At 40.5% G+C, this 20541-nt stretch overlaps 1 long non-coding RNA gene across 12 annotated transcripts in view; it reads left to right on the forward strand.

The window, feature by feature from the left end:
* LOC115342099 overlaps nucleotides 1–20541 on the forward strand; it is a 35049-nt gene that overhangs the window by 2162 nt on the left and 12346 nt on the right. For 3 of the 12 annotated variants that reach the window (XR_003923635.1, XR_003923627.1, XR_003923633.1), the window contains exons 1-4: nucleotides 218–333; nucleotides 1340–1470; nucleotides 1750–1824; nucleotides 2489–2579. This is a non-coding gene — a long non-coding RNA (uncharacterized LOC115342099). The other 9 variants (XR_003923626.1, XR_003923632.1, XR_003923631.1 and 6 more) reach the window with 8 other exon arrangements.

Below are 20541 nucleotides of genomic sequence, written 5' to 3' on the forward strand. Positions count from 1 at the left end.
CCTGATTGACGCCCGTCCCCGCCAACCGCGGTTCCGCAACGCGAGGCCGGAGCCAATGGGGCGGGCAAGGGGCGGTGGAAGCCAATGGGGGAGCGGCGAAGCCGGCCAGGGGGACAGCCCGGCTGGGAGCGGAGGATCATTCCGTGCTGGTGGCTGATGGGGAAGGAGCGGCGGCGGCTCCGCGGTGGGGATGGGGTGCGCTCTGCCTTCGCCGCCCGCCCCTCCGCTCCCCCGCCTGCCGGATCCTAGGGGAGGCGCCGAGGCGCGGGGCGGGGAGCGGCCCTAGAGCCGGAGCCGCCCGGGCAGGGGCGCGCAGCCAGGAGGGAGGGAAAGGTGCGGAGCGGGGCGGCTGAGGGGCGGCGGAGCGCGAGGAATGGCGCGCGGGCCAGCCGGCGGGGGGGGGTGGGGGGGGGGGGGGGGGGCGGGGAGAGCGGGAGGCGGGCGGACGGACCGACCGACCGACCGGCGCGCGGGGGCGGGGCGCCGATCTCCTCAGCGGCGGCGCCGGCCGCGAGGGGAGGCGAAGCCGCCCTGCTCTGCCGGGGCGCTCCGCCGGGCCCTGCCCGCCCTGAGCGGGCTCCCCGCGGCGGGAGAGCGCGCAGGCTGTCGGCGCCGCTTGTCCCGGGCGGGGGCTTGGTCGGCGCGGGGTGTTACCGCTTGGGGTCCCCCCGCTGTGGGTGAAGGGGCTGCTGAGGGCTCTGGGCAGAGAGAAGGAGGAGAGGGAGGCGTTGCTTGTGCAGAGAAGGCCCGGGTCGGTCGACTGCCTGTCTGGAAAGCTTCCCTGGAGATGCTTGCGGCTGCTTTTGAGCCTAAGTGTCACCAGAAGCCTCGCAGTCTCTCGGAAGCCTGCTCTTGCTGTTAGTCACGTCCGGTCGTCGGACGAAGTGGTGGGGCAGGGCCTGGGGTGCCAATAGGAGGTACGTTCTCCGGTGTCTTTTGCCAGGCAGACTTGCGAAACGAGGTGCCAGATAGGTCCTGGCGGGGCTTGCTGTCTGCGTCAGGTGTTGGATCCACTAGCGTTCTGACAGTGGCGAAACCCCACGCTTGCTTGTCTCCGTGTACTTGTGACTGGTTTTATCAAACGCAGGGGACCGCTTTCACTGGGTGTAGCAGAAGATAGGTAAAATGTGCTTCACGCGCTTAGTGAGATGCCTGCTTGTCCCTTTGTGCAGAGTCACCAGAGTTTCAGTGGACTTGTTAACCTTACCTTCACCTCAGGTGGTTGAAAAAGATAGGGCTGTAAAAATCCCGAAGAGTTGCTTAAAACATTTGATATTTGCTATCAACAAAAAGATGAGAATTGCTGGAAAACTGTCTGTCTTGTCAAAATATTTTGCAGTGCAGGATGGAGATACTTCTTTTACCCGCCTCGTCTGTGGATAAACTGTAAGGAATGCAGTTGACAGCTAAGGACAATTTCTGTTGAGAGTGTGCGAGCTGGGAGAAAGGTCAAGCTGGGTCCAGCTTAAGGTAAAAAGTGTAACTTACAGTACGGTACCAGTAGTATTCTGTAACAGGTTAATATTTTTGTGATGGTTTAGGGCCTCATTATGATTTAGCTGTTAGAGCCGTTGGATTTTGGTTTTGTCTGTGACGTGGACAAGCCATTTTATTTATTGTTCTGTGGCACTGGTTTCAACATAACAGAAATTACTGTAGTAGTTTTAGAATATAAACTTTACAAAGCGTTTAGGACTTCAGGATCAGGGTGAATTTTATTTTAGCTCTCTTTTAAATTCTCCTTTACAGGTGTGAACAAAGGTGGCCCCAGGGTTGAGGCTTCACAGAGGAAGGTTTGGTCTGGAATCTGTTTTCATGGCACAGGTGAAGACCTTTGGAAAAGAACTTTTATCATGGAAACAAAGTGACTATAAGTATTAACTAAATCAACATAATATTTTAAAAAAAAAAGTTTCTGAGAGTACAGAGATACTTTTTCCTTTGTTTTCTCAGAAGAAAAAACGTGTTGTGTGTTCTAATTATATAAAGTTGTATAAAGTGTCCCCCTCCAACCTATTGGGGGAAACTTACTCAAAGTTCAAAACCAAAATTAAATGTTTAAAACCTGTTGGTTTCCTCTCTGCCCAATTCGTGTGCATGGTGCTTGTACTGCAAGGGTTTGAGAAGTCTTGAAAACTCTTTGGAGAATTGAAAATGAATGGAAATGTTCCACAGGTCAAATACCTAAGCATCCTATCGGAATGGTAAATAAATTCTAAATAACATCTTTCCAGAGTACAGCTTTTCTTAAACAAACGGCAACAAGAAAAATCTGGTCACTGGACTGATTAATACTTTTAGGATATGAAAAAATGTAAATCAGTTTTAAAAATGGGTATGATTATGCCATTTCAACTAAGGATCCGGTTTTGTTCTCTTTGTAATAGAGGAAGAAACTGTTACATTTTGATGAAGCAATACTAAGTCTTAGTTGAGGAATTTTTATGATGCTTTTGTATGAATAAAGCTGTCAACTAATCTCTTATAGATGTCATTGATTAGAAATACTGTGTACTGACACAGTGTATGGAATCCTGTCTTGTCGGACAATGGTGGGAAACTCCTCTGTAGGATCCCTGGTCAGTCTCCTGTTGGAAGATCAAAATATTTTCTGTTCTTATCTGTATGTTCTGGTTTTTAAAGCTCAAGCACAAAGGAGTTAATATTGTGAGTAATCACTACAGTTAATGTTTGATTTTTGCACATAGTTCACATATTTGTCCAATTTCTTCATTGCTCAAAGTAGTCTGTTGTTAACTATATGAAAAGGAAATTCTAAATACCAAGGTTTGCATGTTGCAGCTGATCATGTGTCAGAATCCTGGGCTGAAATCTAAAATCCTAAAAACACTAGCTGTAGAAACTCTTCAGTTAGGGCTGAGCCTGAGTTAGGTTTTCATGCATTTCTATATGATTATCTTTTAGCTATTTTCTGACCTAGCTTTAAAAGCTATTTAATGTAACCGTAACTTGGCAAATTAGGTGATTTCATCCACAGTTTATGTTTTTGTTATGGATGGTTTCTTTTTTCTTTCTTTTTTTTTTTTAACATGAATACCGCAGCCTTACATTAACACAAGTTTCATATAAAGGGCTCCTGTACGTTAAGCATATGCATCATGTGTGAAATTCTACTGTGTTGTAAGTCTGTAAAATTGCTGGGTAGCTGAACATTTGCTGAATGAACTGCTGATTGTTTTTTGTGGCTTATAATACTCCTTTGTAGATGTGCTGGTATCTTGTTTGTCCCTGCTGCATCTAGACAATGCATTCCTTCATGTTTTGTGTAACATCTTCTTCAGTCATTTCTGTCTACGGAGAGATGGTAACTGGAAAGAGAAAATTCTGTTTTTAAATTCTCCCTCTTCCCACCCTTAACTTCCCCACTGCCCAGCATAGCTGGACTATTGGTCTTTAAGGGGAATTTAGAAAAGTGTTGGTTGCTGGTATCCAGGAATTCCGGGGAAAAGGTACAAAAATGAGTATGGGGAAACTAAGTGAATTTTCTGACAACACAAATTTATTCTTTGAGACCCTTAAAATCAGTAGGGGAGTGCTACAGGCAGAATAAAAAAAGAAAGAAAAGGAGCTCAAGATGTTGGATGAATAAGCTCTGGAGTTTACTACTGTTTTAAGAGGCTTGTCAGTTGTTTTAAATTTCTCCTGGTAGTGGTTAGCAAGGAGTAAACTGAGTGGTCAAGTCTAAACCCAGAAGGGTTCTTCTCTGCTGTTATTTGCTGGGTTTTTTTAATGTAATCAGTCCTTTGAGGGAGTTGGGCAAGTTCAAAACAGTATGTTTTTCAGTGCTTGCTTCCGGGACCGGTGTATAATTGCTCTGGCTTATGAGTGATTCCCATTGGTTTCTGCATTAATTGCTTGCAAATACTGCACATTTGTGTCACAATATTCTGTTTTCTAGCAGTGTTTCAAGTAAGAGATTGATGCTCAACTGGGAAGCTCTGACAAGAAGTGAAGAAAGGTTATTTACAGCCATGTATAGAATGGGAAGCAGCTGGTTTAGGTTGGCAAATTAGGAGAAGAGGTGGTGAATACTTCTGGTATGCCTTAAAACTGGCTTTTTTTTCCCCCGAGTTGAGTGTTGGATGTTATTTCCCTTTTTATTTGCACAATATCAGGCATACCAGTGGAGCCTAGAAACATTAATTAACCAAACGAAGAAATTGTTTCACACATTTTTGCTGGTCTGCGGGAATAGATTGATCAATGTATATACCCATAAACCTTCCATAACTTGTACCCCAGTTTTTAAAATAGTTTAAATAGTTTTCTGCAAGTCGTTTGCAGTATGGCACTTCCTCCTGCTGCTGTCCCAAGTTTCTGTTTGTCAAATATGCTTTATTTCCTACCAAAACTGGTTGTCAGAGTTAGTGCGCTTTTAGGACAGGGTTTAGATTAGTTTTGGAGGTTTTGTTTTGCTTTTTAACCAGGAGATGCTCTGTATATCATCTCTTTTTGTGAAAAGAATGCTTGAGAGTATTCATGAAGCTTATTCTTCGGTATTCTTTAGATTATCAGGCAATTCATTACATAAACAGGCAGATTTCTTTGTATTTCTTTTCTGAAGCATTAATCATTTTATTATGAAGGTAGGATGACATCGTTACAAATAAATGCTTTTTTATGGCTTTGATACTTCATTTTACTGTACAGGATTTAACAAATGAAAAATGTGTTGAGTTAGTTCCAGTGGCTTATAATACATATTCCTTGCTTTGTAACTGAATATTCAGCCATTCTTACTGCCGTTGGTCATCCTTTTACAAGCTGTCCTCTCCATGATCAACTTCAGAACTTTTGTAAAATCTCATGAATTTGACATTGTAAGCCAAAAATATTACAGATTCATTTAATTGCTAGATAAACCTTCAGGATAATTTGGGGGCAAGATGTGTGTATAACATGAAAGTGAAAAAATCCTAAATTGAAGAAATAGCATAACTTTGAAGTCAAATGAGCAGGCCATACAGCTTTCCTAAGTAGTTTGTAGAGAATCAAAATACAGTAACTTGTTAGACATCTGACGAGAGGGAGGATGGGAAATCAGCATTATTTTTTTTAAGCCTGTCATAAATCTATGAGTGGGTCAACACAGAAGTGGGAAAAGAACTGTAGAGATTCTTGCAAAACTCCTGATAAAATTCCTTTTAAAAAGCTGATAAAATCAGCTGTGGTGTGGCAGAATAAAACAAAATCAGAGGTAGGTAAAAAAAAAAAGGCAAATTTTAGTACAAAAAGTTTAAGAAGGCTACATACCAGAATTCAAAGCTAAAAATAAGTGTTAATGTATTTTGTAACTAAGGTGGAAAATACAGTGAATGCTGATGTCAAAATGAAACTGTATAAAATGAAGTTTATTGAAAATACTATGCAGGACTGATTTAGCTGTTCCTGAAGATGACAAGAAACATTTGGAGGACTAATTAAAACAGAAAATTCGGAGATTCTTGTCAAATCGGTGTGTGTTGGGATAAGTGGAAAGGTAGTTTTTTGGTTTTTTTTAATAGCAGTTTGTCTGAGTAACTTAAAGCAACAAGAACATGATGTCAGTTTTTTACAGGGCCTGCACACCAGCAGTATGAATGTAGTTGAAGGTGCAGCAGCCTTACTGCTCCACTAGGACTTTAAAAAAACTTTTGGGAGTATTTTACCAGTTATACTCTTTTCGGGGGGGAGGAAATGTACTTGTTTTTATGCTTTACAGAATGATTAGGTTTTGATTTAGCAGAAGTATTTAGGAAGAACAAAGTGCATTTCTTTCTTACGCTCAAAAGCACTGGCTGTAGAAAGAGCATATTGTACGAAACTTGCTGCAGTGGATGTGGGAGCTTTCAAGTCTGACAGTTTAAGTAGCAAAGATGAAAGTGAGGACAGTTCTTGGGCAGGGGACTTCAAGAGGAATGTGATTCATGGGACATAGTTACTAGCGTAATTACCAGTGCAGCTGCCGTAGTAACTTCTGCCAGTACGAAAAAAATCTGTCATGTCCCATGCTCTACTGGTCGTAGTATAAGTGATAAAGATGGGAGCAGCAGCAGTGTAATACCTTGTTCCACTTGCCAACTTCAGACCAGCGTACGTGCATGGAGCTGTTTCTGCTAGGTTTCAAACTGACACCAAAGCTTCACAGGATTTCCTAAAGTGATTAGGCTGGGCTAAAATTTTGGAATTGGAGGTGTTAAGATTTTGTTCTGTGTTTTCTGTAAATAATAGTGAAAGGGCAGGGATTCAGAGGGACTGAATTACTCTGATAATGAGTAAAACCTGTTGAATTCAGGCAAGAAAAAAACCCCAACCCTTAAACATAAATGCCTTTTATTTTTGCACTTCATTACACAAGGTTTTATTTCAGTAATAAATTCATTTGTTTCAGTATTGTAATAAATAGGACTTTTCTACTTCTCTCTGTGATAATACTTTCCATTTGACATTCCTTAAACTGTAGGTCAGACTTTTCATTTATTAATATTTGTTTCCAATTATGTTGAACGGAACATTTCAGATTTAATCCAAAATGGAATTTGGAGTGAGGAGCTCTTGAAAAATTCGGGGGGATGGGGGATAAGGAATGTTCTGCTAGACCCAGGCTTCCTTTTAAGAGAGATTTTTTGTTCCAAGGGGAAAATTCTTCTACTGGGAAGTGGGGGACTTCTGAAATACTTACCCCAAAACATGATTTCTCTCACTAACGTGTTATCAAAACTCACTTTTCTAGCATTCAGCAAGTGCAGTTTCCAACTGAAATTGTTAAAGTGAATTGCCAAAGGTCACGCATCAGTCTAGTGTCAAAGATGGGTCTGGAATCCAGGAACTCTGATTTTTATAGTCAGAGCAGTCTATTTAACTGCCTAGCCCCAATGTCTGCATTAGCAGATCATAACATTTCATCTGTGCAGCAGAAATAGTTATTCTGTCCTATTTAAGAGAATATTTAGCTTCCTTTCTACCTGTTCTGAGTATCAGCAACACATACGTATGCACACGCAACCTTCCTAATTTTATTCAGTCTTATTTACCTTCTTCAAAGAATTGCCAGGTTTGCCCTTCTCAACCTCTCATCTGCTGTTGCTTCACTTCGGTCGTTTCCACCTCCTGTTTCTTAAGAAGTTACCTCCTGCAGCTTGTTTGGCGTTCTTGAGCAAAGGTTTTTGTGGCTTGCTTCAGAAAAGAGGTAAAGAGGGAATCAGAAGTTCCAGTATACAAAGTTGTCACAAGATTGTTAGTTATTTCATGAAAATGTTCTGTAAGCATCCCTGGCTGTTGCTCCTGTTGACTGCTACAGTACCGTTCCTACAGACTTAAATTCAGGCAAAACATGAGTCCTAAAGTAGTACTACTATAGGACTGAACTGTAATACAGGGCAAGAAGAGACTCCCTGTACTCCTCCCAAGCACTTCCTGACTGCAAACAGCAATAGTAAGTAGTGCAGTTCTGTAGCTTACATGTCTGGCATGTGTGTGTATGCATTGAGGCTCAGCCCTAATAAAGTAACCTTTTTTATGGCAGTTATATTGCATATTTTCTTCCTCATAGATGGCTTCAGTTTATGGAATGAGAGTCACACTGCGCTTTTGAAAATGCCATTAAAAATTAAGATTCTCTACAAAATTTATTTTTGCCTGAAGGTTGTGGTTATTTTTTTTGAACAATGAAACCCCCAGGCCTGAGAATTGTAGTTTAATGCTTTTTCTGTGCCATCTTTGAACCTCTTTCCAATACGGAAAGCACGGTGAAAACTGATTATTTTTTAAAAATTTAAATTATCTCCTTTTAAAGCCAATGAAACAAAAATAGTTTAGTTCTAAAATGAAAACTACGGTTTCAGCTGGTGTAAAAGGAGATCAGCTCATCCCAGAGTGTTTTTCTTCAACAATTAGGTCTTCACAGTCTCCAAAGTAGGTTAACAAATAAGAGTTTAATAATCCTTTAGTTTCTCTGCTTTTCTTTGTGACTTGTTAATTTTTCTGCCTAATGTAAAGGTATGGTGTGTTGTACAGTCATCACTTTTTTTTTTTTTTGCCCAATTACATAAATCCATTGTTAAACTCTAAGGCTGATCACAGGTGCCGATAGGATATGAAACTCCTGTTTTTTGCAATTCTTGTAATGGTTCAAAAACTCATTGAGCCAGAGATAATGCCAGCCAATGGATTGGTAACTATGAAGAATCGCAGAATCATTCATAACTATGAATGATATCCATGAGATGTACAAACTTGGAGGAAGACTCATATCCATTGTATAGATAGGTAAATTAAGCTGTGGTGATTTGGATGTCGTGTGGGAAACCTAGATAGATCAGAACTTACAAATCCTAACAGATGGCAGAGTTACCCTTCCTATCTGTCTACCCAAAAGGACTTGGTGCTCCTTAGGAGTGCAGGCTAGACTTCAAGCATGTCATGTGTCTTCTACCATTTTTTATGTACAGTTATAAAAATAAATGCAGCTGCTTTTAAGACATGGAGGAAGAAAGGGAAAAGTTAATTTAACAAATTGAAGTCTTGACTTGTGCTAGAATATGTGGATACTTTCTTTATTCAGAGACAGAATGAAGGGGGAAGGAAGCAAATTCTGTAGCATCGAAGTTACTATTGAAACGAAATTAATTATAAAGTAGATGGGCCATTTTAGAAAGTTACAAAGCAGGATTCTTGCGTGCCTGCACCATTGATGCCTTTAAAGAGGAAGTGATGTGCTGGAATAAGTATGATGAATTGGTGCTGAATAGGAGGTTGAGCGCACATTGGATGTGGTGGTCTGGCTCATAGAGTTAATGGAATTGTTGCCGTTGGCTTCATGAACTCTTTGGTTTTCGCTCATAAGCCACTTACAGTTCCACTTCTGCAGTGGGAATAAAGAACAATCAGCAAGTTTGTACAGAAGCTGCTGGTAGACATCAGTCATGAGATCTAGCCTGGCATTTAATTAAAATTTAATTAAATAAATGTTTTTCTGGAAATAATTGAGAATCCTAATCCTCTTGTGGCCACATTGTGTTGTTTTCCCTCCTAGGTGGATATGGAGTTTCTGGGCGGCAAAAGCAGTAGTTTCACAAGTAGTCCATGCATTTTGTCCTCTGAAGCTGTAATTCAAGTATGTTTCATGTCTGCTAACGCAATAGTAGCTACAGGGGTGAAGGAGGACTTGGATAAGTGATGTTCAGTTTTACTTCAGGAGACTGCAGAGTGAGGGTCCTTACCTCCTTCCTTGTGGAAAGAGGACCCTAAAACGTAGGAAGTGCTTCATGCACCGCCCTGGTAAATGGAGGGCTCTGCTGAAAGATAAAACTCGGTATGCTGCTCCAGTGAAATACATTACACATTTGTTATTTTCTGGGTAACAGCCAAATCATTTGTTGTCCCTCCCCACACACACTTCCATTTATAAAGGAAGTCTTCAGTCTTTTGAATGTCATACAAAACTGTTCAAAACCAGACTTGAGCAATTGAAATTCAATTAGTTCAATCAGAGCAATTCAATTGACACAGCTGAGTTCTGTGATCCGAACAAAAGATTTTGCTTTAATTGTGTAGGAATATATAAATGGTGATGTGATTGTCTTGTTGCCAGCCCTCCAGATAGATGTAATGCATTTTAAACTTTACTTGTATGCACCCCATTTTACTACTTGAGGTTTATGTGGTGCGTCAGCCTTTCATGAAATTGCAGGTGAAAACAGTCTCCTGGAAAACAAGAAAGTGTCGGTGTTTGCTGTGGGCAAGCCTGGCAAATGTTGGGGGTTAACCTGTAACATTATGACTAAATTGGGTAAATGGCTCAGTCATCCGTTCTGTCTTGAGACAGGTGATCTTGTAACATTCGTTCACAGATAAATCATTTGAGGTTGTGATTCACAGCTCAACTGTAGTGATGTTCAAGTCAAAAACTGAACTTCATCTCAGAGCAGAAGAGGTTATGATGTCTGCTTTTTTAAAATCTGTTTACACTGGTCAGTCTACAACATACAATGGGGTGCAAAGGCAACGTAAACATGTTTATTCCCTAACGAGAGGACTGAGATTTTCCACTAGCTAGAAGCAGAAATTTCCTTTGTCATCTTGCTTCTGCCACTAGCAGTCATGCTCTTGGACGTCTGTTTTCCCATGGCATCTGTGGCTGCTTGCCACCAGTTTTCTTACCTTCCTAGAGGCTTCCTTACCATGTCATGTTTGTTTTTCTGTATGTAATCAAAGACCACAGTCGTCGTGTTGTTTCCTCTGTCCCTCACTTTGCATAAGCATGAAACTAGTGGTCATACCAGGAGTTCTGGTGTTACCTAGTTGTGTTTTCTGTCACAATTTTAAATCTTATTTTGTCTTTCTGAAAGTATCTCTCTAAATGAGGCATCAGCTTATGCATCACACAGTTAAATGAGATTTGCTTCCTTTGCCAGTCCTCCTTCTTCACTGTCTTAGTTGCAGCAGATGAAACAGCCTTATTTGCTTATCATGCAAATTCAAATCGGGCATCATCTTTGAAATAAGATTTCCTCTAATTCTGAGTAGGGTTGTCTAAACTTCCATATTTCTTTCTACATGAAATCTTAAATAATGTGGTACTTGGCCATCTGCACATGGAAAACTTAAGCAACATTTCACCATCTAATTAATCACTCCTTCCAATATTGTTTTCTCTAACTTGACAAAGTTCATCATGTGTTACATCCATACAGAGCGATGCCGTGGAGGGCATTGTACAGGATAGTGGTTTGATATTTCATCCCTTTCTTGTGCTGTGCTCTCTTGCTTTCAGTAGGAAGTATTTTTCATTATCTCAGATCCCACACTGCCTTATTTCTCCTCACCTTAGTCAGCCACAAATTTTGCTTCATCCAGTGTGCCAGCCTCTGTTGTCTGTCAATTGCATTTAAAACCCATTATTTTCATACAAGGAGGAGTATCCCATAAACAACCCCTTCTCCTAAACAACCCTTAATTTTCCTTTGCTATGATGACTGCAAAAGTCTTCAGAGTTACTTGTTGATGGGTCATTGGGACTATCAGTGCTGTCTTGCTGTTTCTTTGGGCCTCCCTACTTGTCTATTCCACTGCTGCCTCTTACATTTCTTTGTGTGCATTGTGGAATTTCTGTAACATGTTTATCCTATCCCAGGACTTGGCATGAGTCAGTGGCTAGACTTTATAGACATTATAGTAAAACAAACAAATAATGATAGAATATGAAAATAGCAAACTTTGACTCATAAGTACAGGAGGCCCTCTAGTCCATACTTCTTCTCAGGGCAGGGTCACCTACACATAACTTTCTTCCTAACAGATGTTTATGTAGGCTGCTCTTGGAGGTAGTACTGAAATTTCTGCTCCCCAATAATTTGCTCCAGTACCTTGCCATCCTTGCGAGTCATAATGTCTAACCTGAATCTTCCTTGCTGCAGTGTAAGCCCATTTCTTCTTGTACAGGCTGTGAACAGAAAAAAAGGTATTTCCCTTTGTTTCATTTTGGGGTGGTTTTTTTAACACTTCAAATAAAGTACTCACAGACTTTGTGGTCTCTTTGTCAGGCCAGCCTCCTCTATTTCTTCAGCCTTTCCTTGTAGGTTGTTTGCTGAACATCTGATTATTCTTACTGGCTTTCTGTGTATAGTCTGTATTAGGTACACCTCTTCCTTAAGGCACAACATTCCAAAGCTGGGTGCTGTACTCCAGCTGAGACCTGGGTTATATTTGTCTTTGAACCCCATGAAGTGCAGTGCTGCTGTCAAAATAAATAAACACTGTTGACTCATGTTCACCTTGTAATTTCTCTGCAACCATTAGATTCTTTTCTGTAGAGTTACTTAGCTTGTTCTATCTGTCCAGTATTTTTGTGATTGAAGTGGCAGTAATAGTAAGTAGCTGCAGTTTTTTCCCTCAGCGAGGGTCTTGGTCTGGATGGTCAGTATGTCAATGAAGAACTATTCCTAGAGGGAAGTGTGATCAGCACGGGGAAGTTGCATGGCCTTGAACTGGAAATGGAACCAGAAAAGATGCTGAGGCGGTTCAAAAGCCTCTGGTGGATACAAGCCATCTGATGTTTTCATGGTGGTTTGGCTATATCCTTGTAGTCACCATATCTGTTAGATCAAATAACATTGCTTCTCTGATAGTTATCCCTTAGGTATGTAGAGGGAGGAGTTTTATCCCTTTTCAGCCTTTGTTTTTGTGAAGTGCCTATATACTTGATGAGATCTGTTACAAAGACAGTCTTAGCTGTTTTTCTCTGGACTTGTGCTTTGCTAACAAGAACAATTACATTTTTACCAACTTTTCTGATCTATTTCATCCTGGGTGTCACAGCGCAAGGGATCCAGGTTTCATTGCTTAATCTTGAACCTTTGAGATGACATAAAGAAGCCTAAGTATATCAGATGGTACTTTGATGAGTGAGTCAATGGGCCAAGTGGCTGAAATCCATCCTTCCCATCCACACAATCCCAGAGTGCTACAATGGGTGAGGAGCAAAATCTTACAAGGATTTTCAGACTGAAAAAAAAAGCCAGAGGGGACAGAAAAGATCTGAATAGGGAAAGAGAGGAAAGATTGCTTGTTATTAATCACTATCCATATTGAGTGCAGTACTACTATTCTAGGCCCTGGAAAATGACATGTTATTTTCTTTTCTTTTAAATATGACAAAAGCAAAACCTAGGACTAAGTGGTGGATATTAAATATTGAATATACCAAAAGGATTTGTCATCTGCTAAGCATAAAAAGGCTTCACTTCAAAAAGTAATAGGCTGGCTAGGCCCTATATGTTTGTTTTTCTTCATACAGATCATGTATTCACGTTTCTGTTAAAGTGACATTTACGTTTGGGTAAATGGAAGCTCTTTTCCTTTACAGAAATACTATCACAAAAATAGTAAGTGATTTAATCAAATGAGCTTCACAGAATATTCACAGTTCACCCTCTTGTGTGCTGGAGTTCAGCGTTGTACAAACAGGATCAGAAATTCTTTGCTTACCTAGCAGCAAATTGGCTGCTTAGATATGCAAAACACCCTGTTGAGCATACAATGCTGAAATAAAGTTTTGATAATTTAGCTTTCTTCTATAGTGTCATTTGTTGCGGGGTCAGACTTTTTCAGATAATAGCTGTACAAAGTGCCTCAGCATTCTGTGTGTCTTCTGAATGAAGCTCAAAGCATGGATCTTTACACTGGAATGTGTGCTTGGAGATGAGCTAGGGAAATGTTCAGAGGCTCTGAATGTTATTACTGCTTATGTGCTGCGTTATTCTTTTTGAAAATTCCCAGAGCTTGCGATATGTTGTGTATATTTAAAAGCCCCAAGAGGGGAGGAATAAAATACGTTCTTCTTCTTTCCTCTATACTTCATGAATAGCTTCTTTCTTGAAAATACAAAATGATACAACCTTGTTTATTTTCTTATGTCTACTTCTACTGTTTTTACAGTAACCTTAAAAATGTACTTTTTCTGTCATTGTTCCTTAAGTATTTGCTTTCCTGTCTCAGCCTTACGAGTGGAAAGCCATAGGAAATGCATGTTCGTGGTTTATTAACGTTTTAAGTTCTGGTAGTTGAGAGTTCTAGAAATCATTGTAGTATGGGCAAAACAAGTAGAGTTGCATTTTCAAATATTGTTTCTGTATGTGGAAATTCTGTGGCCACCCTCTGTTTTTTTTCTGAGGCAGTTCCACAGGTCAATCAGGCATTCGGAACTCAAATTAATTTTTGTGAAAACAGATAAAAAAATCAGTTGGCAGTTACGGGGTATGTTACTACAGACATTGGAAAAACACAGGAATGCCAGCTAGCATGAATGACAGTGTGTGCTTATAAAGAAAGGTGGGGTGTTCATCTGAGGAAATGGGTAGACTTACAAGATCAGATTCTGAAAATACAGAGCGGCTGAAGGAGCATGTGCAGGTATGTAGAGCTGCATGCCAAACGTATCTACTAGTTTGCAGTGACCATCCATGCAAATGGAGCTTTTGTGGATGCAGATGAGCTATACTTGTTTTACTGGGCATGTATCTAATTCACACAGAAGTTCATGACAAGGCATTATACAAATGACAAGTCAAATGACTTGTGTTTTATATTAATGAGTATGTTTGTGAACTTTTAAACACTCTGATGTACGTGGTCATGTATATTTGAAGATACATCTCTGCATACAGGTTGCTAAAGGTAAGTTCTAGTACCAGGAAAAGTATTAGTGCAAGGACAGTACAACGATATAAAAAAGTCACCTTTTGTTTTTTTATTCTGTGAGGTAAAATGGAGGGATTCTGATGTATTATTTGCTAGCTAGGAGTGAGTACTGAAGGTGGCTTTTTGTTCTTCTAAAATGAAGACGGTGGCTCACCACCTTCTGGTTTTCACAGACACTGGCAAAATATCTTCCCCTTGGTTTAATCTTGAGCTTGTTCCAGCTTTCCACCTTCCTTCTGAAAATAATCACAACATGTCTTTACTCAGCATCTCTGAATGCAAGGGGAACATGGGCAGGACTTAAAGCTAGGGGTAGGAAATTAATTTAAGCAAAGGCAGACACTACTTGAATTTTTTTTTTTAATTTTTAATTTGTTTTACAAAGGGCTACTTCTATCACAAATTCACTTTATAATCATAGAGCAATGTTGCACTCCCCAGGAATATCTAAACTCCACCCAAAAAAAGTCCACACTAAAGGAGGAGCAGGAGTGTAGAAGTACCTATAATGAGCATGTTTTCTTTTTCTTTTTTTTTTTTTTTAAGGGGTATCCTGTACATTACTGCCAAAAGGTCCTATTACTGAATCTTGTACATTAAGCTCGTTAAGCGTTTTAATTAAAAAATGTAGGCACTCCCCTTAAGTCTTGATTAGATGCAAACATATATATTGTTCCCCCTGCTGAGAACCATCGCCTCTACTCAGTTCTGGCCACCTCTTCTTGTGGCCTAATCCTGTTTTGACAGAATCCCCCTGCAGCTAACTTGAGGCCTGACTGAGGGTGGAAGCCCACAGATTTAAAGCACAGTTGTGCAGTTGATTACATGTACAGAAAGCCATTGTTTTTAATTGCTGGGTAAAGTGTTGAAATTGGGGAAGAAACGCTCTCGAGATCCTTAGTGTTGCTGTCCTTTTTGATCTCCTTGGCAATCCCTCTGTTTAGGCGAGTCAGATCCTTAATGTCTTGAGGTTTTGATACGGTCAAGTCCACCTCGCTGCAGGGATTAAGTGGCTCTGTCCTGCCCTTTTATAATTTTACAGTTTCTTTGGCGATTCTATGATCACCTCCAACCTCAGATGCCTGCAAGATGCCATCGTTTTCCAGGGAGTTATTGAGGTCCCATAGTTTTTTTATTTCACAACTGAACTTGCAGGGAATATCCTGTAATAGTGAGTAGCAGAGTAGAAGCCAGTTGCTTATCTGGTAAAGGTGATAGAAAGGACTGGTTTGGGGTTAACCTACCACTAGCTTGCCTTATGAAGCTTTTTTTGATGTGATGAGCATACCTGCTTCTTAGTTGTTCATTAATAGCATTGAATACATTTTAGCCTTTCTTTCAAGGTAGAATAATGAACATTAAGTATGTAGCTAGACAACAGCCTGTCTTTCAAACACCCATGAAGTGCCACAGTGTTTTTAACCTTCCTGTTTATTCTTGCTTCAAGGTAAGTATATGTGACTTGGCTGTCAGTATGGCCGTAACTTAGCACTGAAATGAAACCATTGCCTAATATACATAGTCAGATATTCCAAAAACAACAACAAAATAGTCTTCTCTTTGTGTGGATGACTGTGACTGTCTGGTGAATGTCATCTGTGTTAAAGTGCTTTTAACTTGTTGCCCAACAAAAAATGTGTTACAGCAGCGATTTGTTAGCATTAACATTTTTCTGGCCGTATCCAGTGCAGTTTCCAGGGTCTTATCTTACATTTCTGACTCTGGAATTCTGCATCTCTGGATTTCTAGAAACAGAGTTTGTTAACGTTTCATGCATTTAGTAAACATATATCCCAAAGCAGACTTTATTTTGTCCATTGCCTAGGGGCTATGTGTGTAGAGCACAGCATAAGTTTTGCTAGCTATACTTGATTTTAAGAAGTGGAAGTAATGAATAAGGTAGAATCCTTAGTGTGCACAAGTTTGGGCCAGGAGGGATTCATATTCTATGAGATTTGCATAAAAGAAAGGTGTTTCTGGCTGTCTTTAACATAATTTTATATAAATATGTTCCGAAGGCTTTTGTATTGAAATTTCTTTTTACCAGTGCCCCATGATTTGCAGATCTGTTGTTCCTCAGCAGAAATAACTGGCTTGGCTATTTTGTTATGTTATTGTTAGAAAATCTAAAAGTAATGTTAGTTAGGATTGCTTTCTACAAAGTTTACTATTACACTGATAGTGATCTTTGGCAGATACTAGATAGGAGTGACTAGCCATAGCACTCAAATAGGAGCAAAAAGAAGGAACGGAGTGATTGAGCAACCTATGTGGAACGTGAAGAGTTCTCCAGATGTGACTTGCGGCCTCATGTCCCCGGAAGGGGTTACCAGTGTAGATCAGGCGTATGTAATACCTAAGGAAGCATTAATCAGCTCCTAGATTCCTCAGCAGCCTGTGAAACACTCTCAGGAACAGTCTGCCAAAGAATGCTGATGATCAAGTGATTCTTAACTTGCATTTCATTGGGGGAATGCGTCGTCAGTCAGTATCTTGCCAAGCAAGTTTAATGGGGTGGAGATTCTGGGAAAACTGGTGGGACTGGAAGTAAGTAGTACTCTTCTAATATTAAAATTGAGTTAGGCTTCTGAATAAAAAGTGATTATTTGCCTAATTTCCCTTTAGATGTTCTAATATACACATGGGTCCAAAACTAATTCTCTGACTATTTAATAGCTTTTAGCTAGTTAAGATGCAGACCTTAGAACTGGGGGGGTTGGGGAGTGTCGACAACTCGTGGATGGGAAATCAGGTAGGTAGAAAACTTTTGAGGGTTTTTTTTGTACCTTCCAAAATCTTTTTCTTCATGGTTTCTGTTATTTCCAGTTCTCTCATGCCTTTGTGATCTATTATTCCTATGGATGTTTCTCAAAAAGCTGCTGTTCCTGCTTGTAGCATGTAGCAAAATGGGGAGAAGTGGTTTGTAATGTCATTTTTTTTTAAAAAAATATTTTCCATGTTGCCTAAAAAACAGGATGGAAAAGAAATCCTCTTTATCTTTTCAGAAATACAGCTTGCATTTTTTTTCTTTTGGGAGACTGTGGATAACCCAGAGATGGGGTCTGTCAGCTTTGGAAACCCTTCCTTGAAAAGGCAGGGATTTGAAGTCTCAGCCAAGGTTACTTCTCCCCAGGTATTTGAGTAATGAACATAAATAGAAACCAGATAATTTTAAGCCACCTCTAGTAAAGCAATTTCCTTTGCAGAGCAAATTTTGCTACCATGTCTCTCAGATTCTGACTACGCATACCCCACGGGAGAGAAAACCTTAGCATCCAATGTAAGATCTTGGCAGGCAGGAAATTTTTTTTTTTCCTTTTAAACAAATGTAGCTAGTTACACTTCACCTTTTGTTTTTAGGGTTTATAAAGAAAATTCACAACCTGGAAAACAAAACAAAAAAAACCCAAAAACTTTAATCTTTCCCCCAAATGAATCAATTTGCAATATTTTCTTTGAGCAGACTGATTTTCCCTTTAGCTGTGCGTGCCTGTTCTATAGGCTGTTTGTGTTGTCCAAGGACTTCCAGGTATTTAAGATCCTTGTTCCTGAAGGTAGCATGTGTAAAAAAAAAAAAAAAAAAAAAAAAAAAAAAAACCCAAAACCAAACCAACAACCCCAACCAAAAAACCAAAACTCTATTCAGGAGTTCCTAGAGTGCATCCATATTTGAAACCCATCTCAGGATCTCAGTATTTCCATTAAGCATTTTGCATTTCAGCCACCATTGAGAGAGCAGAGTGCTGGTAGTGTATAGGTACATTATGATTAAGCTATTTTAAGTAATGATATAGCCAAACAGCCTGGTGACATCATGAAGGAGGTAGTCATTGTTCTGGTAAGCCATCTCATGGTTCACTGTGGTGGTGTGCTGTGTGTTCTGGCAATTACTGTGTTGCATGTTGTGTGAGTTGTATCGGGGTAACTGATATTTGGGACTTAATCTCAAACTGAGCAAGCCCTGTGATGCTTCTTATTTTATACTACAAGTTTCCTTGATATTACCCCCCCACCCCAAAGTAGAGGCAGGCCCTAGCAAAGAGGAAGAGAGATGTGCATCTGCACTGCATTCCTCACACTGGCGGGTTCAAGCCGGCTGCTGCAGGCATGTGTAAAGATAGGCAATATGTGTAGACCCAGTGACACTGAGAAAGGGACTGATGTAGAAGAACATAATGCTTTTTTTTTTTTTTTTTAAATTCAGAAAGTTTATGCAACGAATGCCAGTTTGGGGATCAGCCAGCTGACCCTGACTGGGAAGTGCTGTAGGTCTGCAGTAAGAGAAGCTGAGGATGTCTGGAATGACTTTTCTCTGTCACAGATCTTGTTTTGTGGCTTCACAACATTGATATGCATTCACTACTGCCTCCTCCCCAGCTGCAAGTCCATAGCTAGCCAATTTGGTATTGACAGATAAATCACTAGGGCTTCTCTAATGGAGCCAGCACTGCTGACCGGAAGGTGTTTGTCCCCCCCTTGGGTTATTTTTGTCTGAGTAATGCACAGGAACTTCATAATGGTTTGAGATTTTTTCTTTTTTTTTTTTATTATTTTTTCCTCAGTGGAGTTTCTGAATTGCACGAAACTCACCAATGGAACTCATATCACGGAATCATTTAAGTTGGAAGGGACCTCTTGAGATCAACTAGTCCAACCCCGCTGCTGAAGCAGGGTCATCTACAGCAGGTTGTCCAGGACCGTGTCAAGTCAGGTTTGGAGACAATGCCTCCTCTCTGAGAAACCTGCTCCAGTGTCTGACCACCCTCACAGTAAAAAACAAAACAAAACAAAACACCCCAGTGTTTTCTTGCGTTGAGATGACACTTCCATTGCTTTTTAATTTGTGCCCCTTGCCTCCTGTTGCTGGGCTCTACTGAGAACAGTCTGGCTCCCTCATCTTCGTTCCCTCCCATCAAGTATTTATACACACTGGTAAGATCTCCCTGACCTGCTCTTCTCCAGGCTTAAGAGTCCCAGCTCTCTCGGCCTCTCCTTGTGTGAAAGATGCTCCAGTCCCTTAATCATCTTTGTGGCCCTGCACTTGACATGCTCTAGGACAAGTCCATGTCTGTCTTGTACTGGGGAGCCCAGAACAGCACATACCGGTAACAAGCAGAGGACCTCACTGGCTCTTTGCTTTCCGCAGTTGGTCTCAAAGATCGCTTTCAAGAGAGGGTGTTTTGTCCAATGTTTTTTCCAGCCTCTCTGACTACCATGAGGTTACTGGGGGGCTCCTAACTCCAGGAATGTATTAAGTCAGGTTTTTTTGAGAAGAGAAGGGCCACAGGATACATGCAGGCTACAGCACACTTTGTGAGTGTAGAACCAACACCTTATTCAGGAAAACCTTGGCTTTGTCAGCCCTGCCAGATACTGGCTGTTTCTCTGTCCTTTCTTCTGACCCACTTTATGGAATCTTTACTCCATTCTTCCACTTTTTACCTCTGTTTTGGCCAAAGCAGGCTCTCCAAGAGTGTATTTTGTACCATTGTTCCTTTGGCGTAGATTGGCCAGGAATTCAGAGACATTAGGAGCTTTGTTAGGAGCAGTCACCCAGCATAGTCAAGTAGCAGGGGAGAAAAGAGAACATGAATTCTGATGGTTAGGTAGAATATAGCAGTGGGGAGTCTGGCAGAGGTGCAGCAGGTGTTGGGGGTGACTGCCTGCCTGTGGACTCCCTCTGTGTCCCAGTAAACCTATTTCCTGAGAGCTTCTAAATACCAGCTGTTTTCTAACAAATTCTTCTGTTTATCAACACAGACTACTTTGTAACACCAAATAGCAAGCAGAGCTGCAAGTAATTTTGAGTATAGGCAAGTTGTTAGGCTTGAGGCCTGAACGTATTTTCTGGAACTTAATGCCATCTCTGTGTTCCTGTTATCTCAGATTCCTAATTTAGATTTGAGATCTCTAAGGGGTTCACTTGAACATACTCTTTACTAGCACTTCAAAAATGTCAGGCATATGTTTGTCAAATTTAGAGCTGGGTTAAGCACAATTACGCATGCATTTAAGCATAGTAGTTAAGTGATTTCATGAACTACATCAATAAGTTTATACTAATATAATTACAGTGATACTAGCAAGTTTTATGAATTAACTGTATTTGTTTCCAAACAAATGTAGTTAGTTGTATTGGTACAAAAATCTGTGCATAGACAGACCCTTACTTTTGCTAATAATACAGTATTACAAAGATGGGGTGTGTTTTCTAAGATGCATTATAATATTCTTTCCCTTAAACAAGAGGAAACTGAGGAGTTGGAACAAAACGCTTCAGTAAAAAGTGGGTGTAGATTTTGTTTGGTTTGTTTTTTGGGGGCTTTGGGGGTGGGGTGTGGG

This window comes from Aquila chrysaetos, chromosome 5 (genome assembly GCF_900496995.4).
Source record: "Aquila chrysaetos chrysaetos chromosome 5, bAquChr1.4, whole genome shotgun sequence".
In the NCBI taxonomy this organism is placed as follows: Eukaryota; Metazoa; Chordata; class Aves; order Accipitriformes; family Accipitridae; genus Aquila; species Aquila chrysaetos.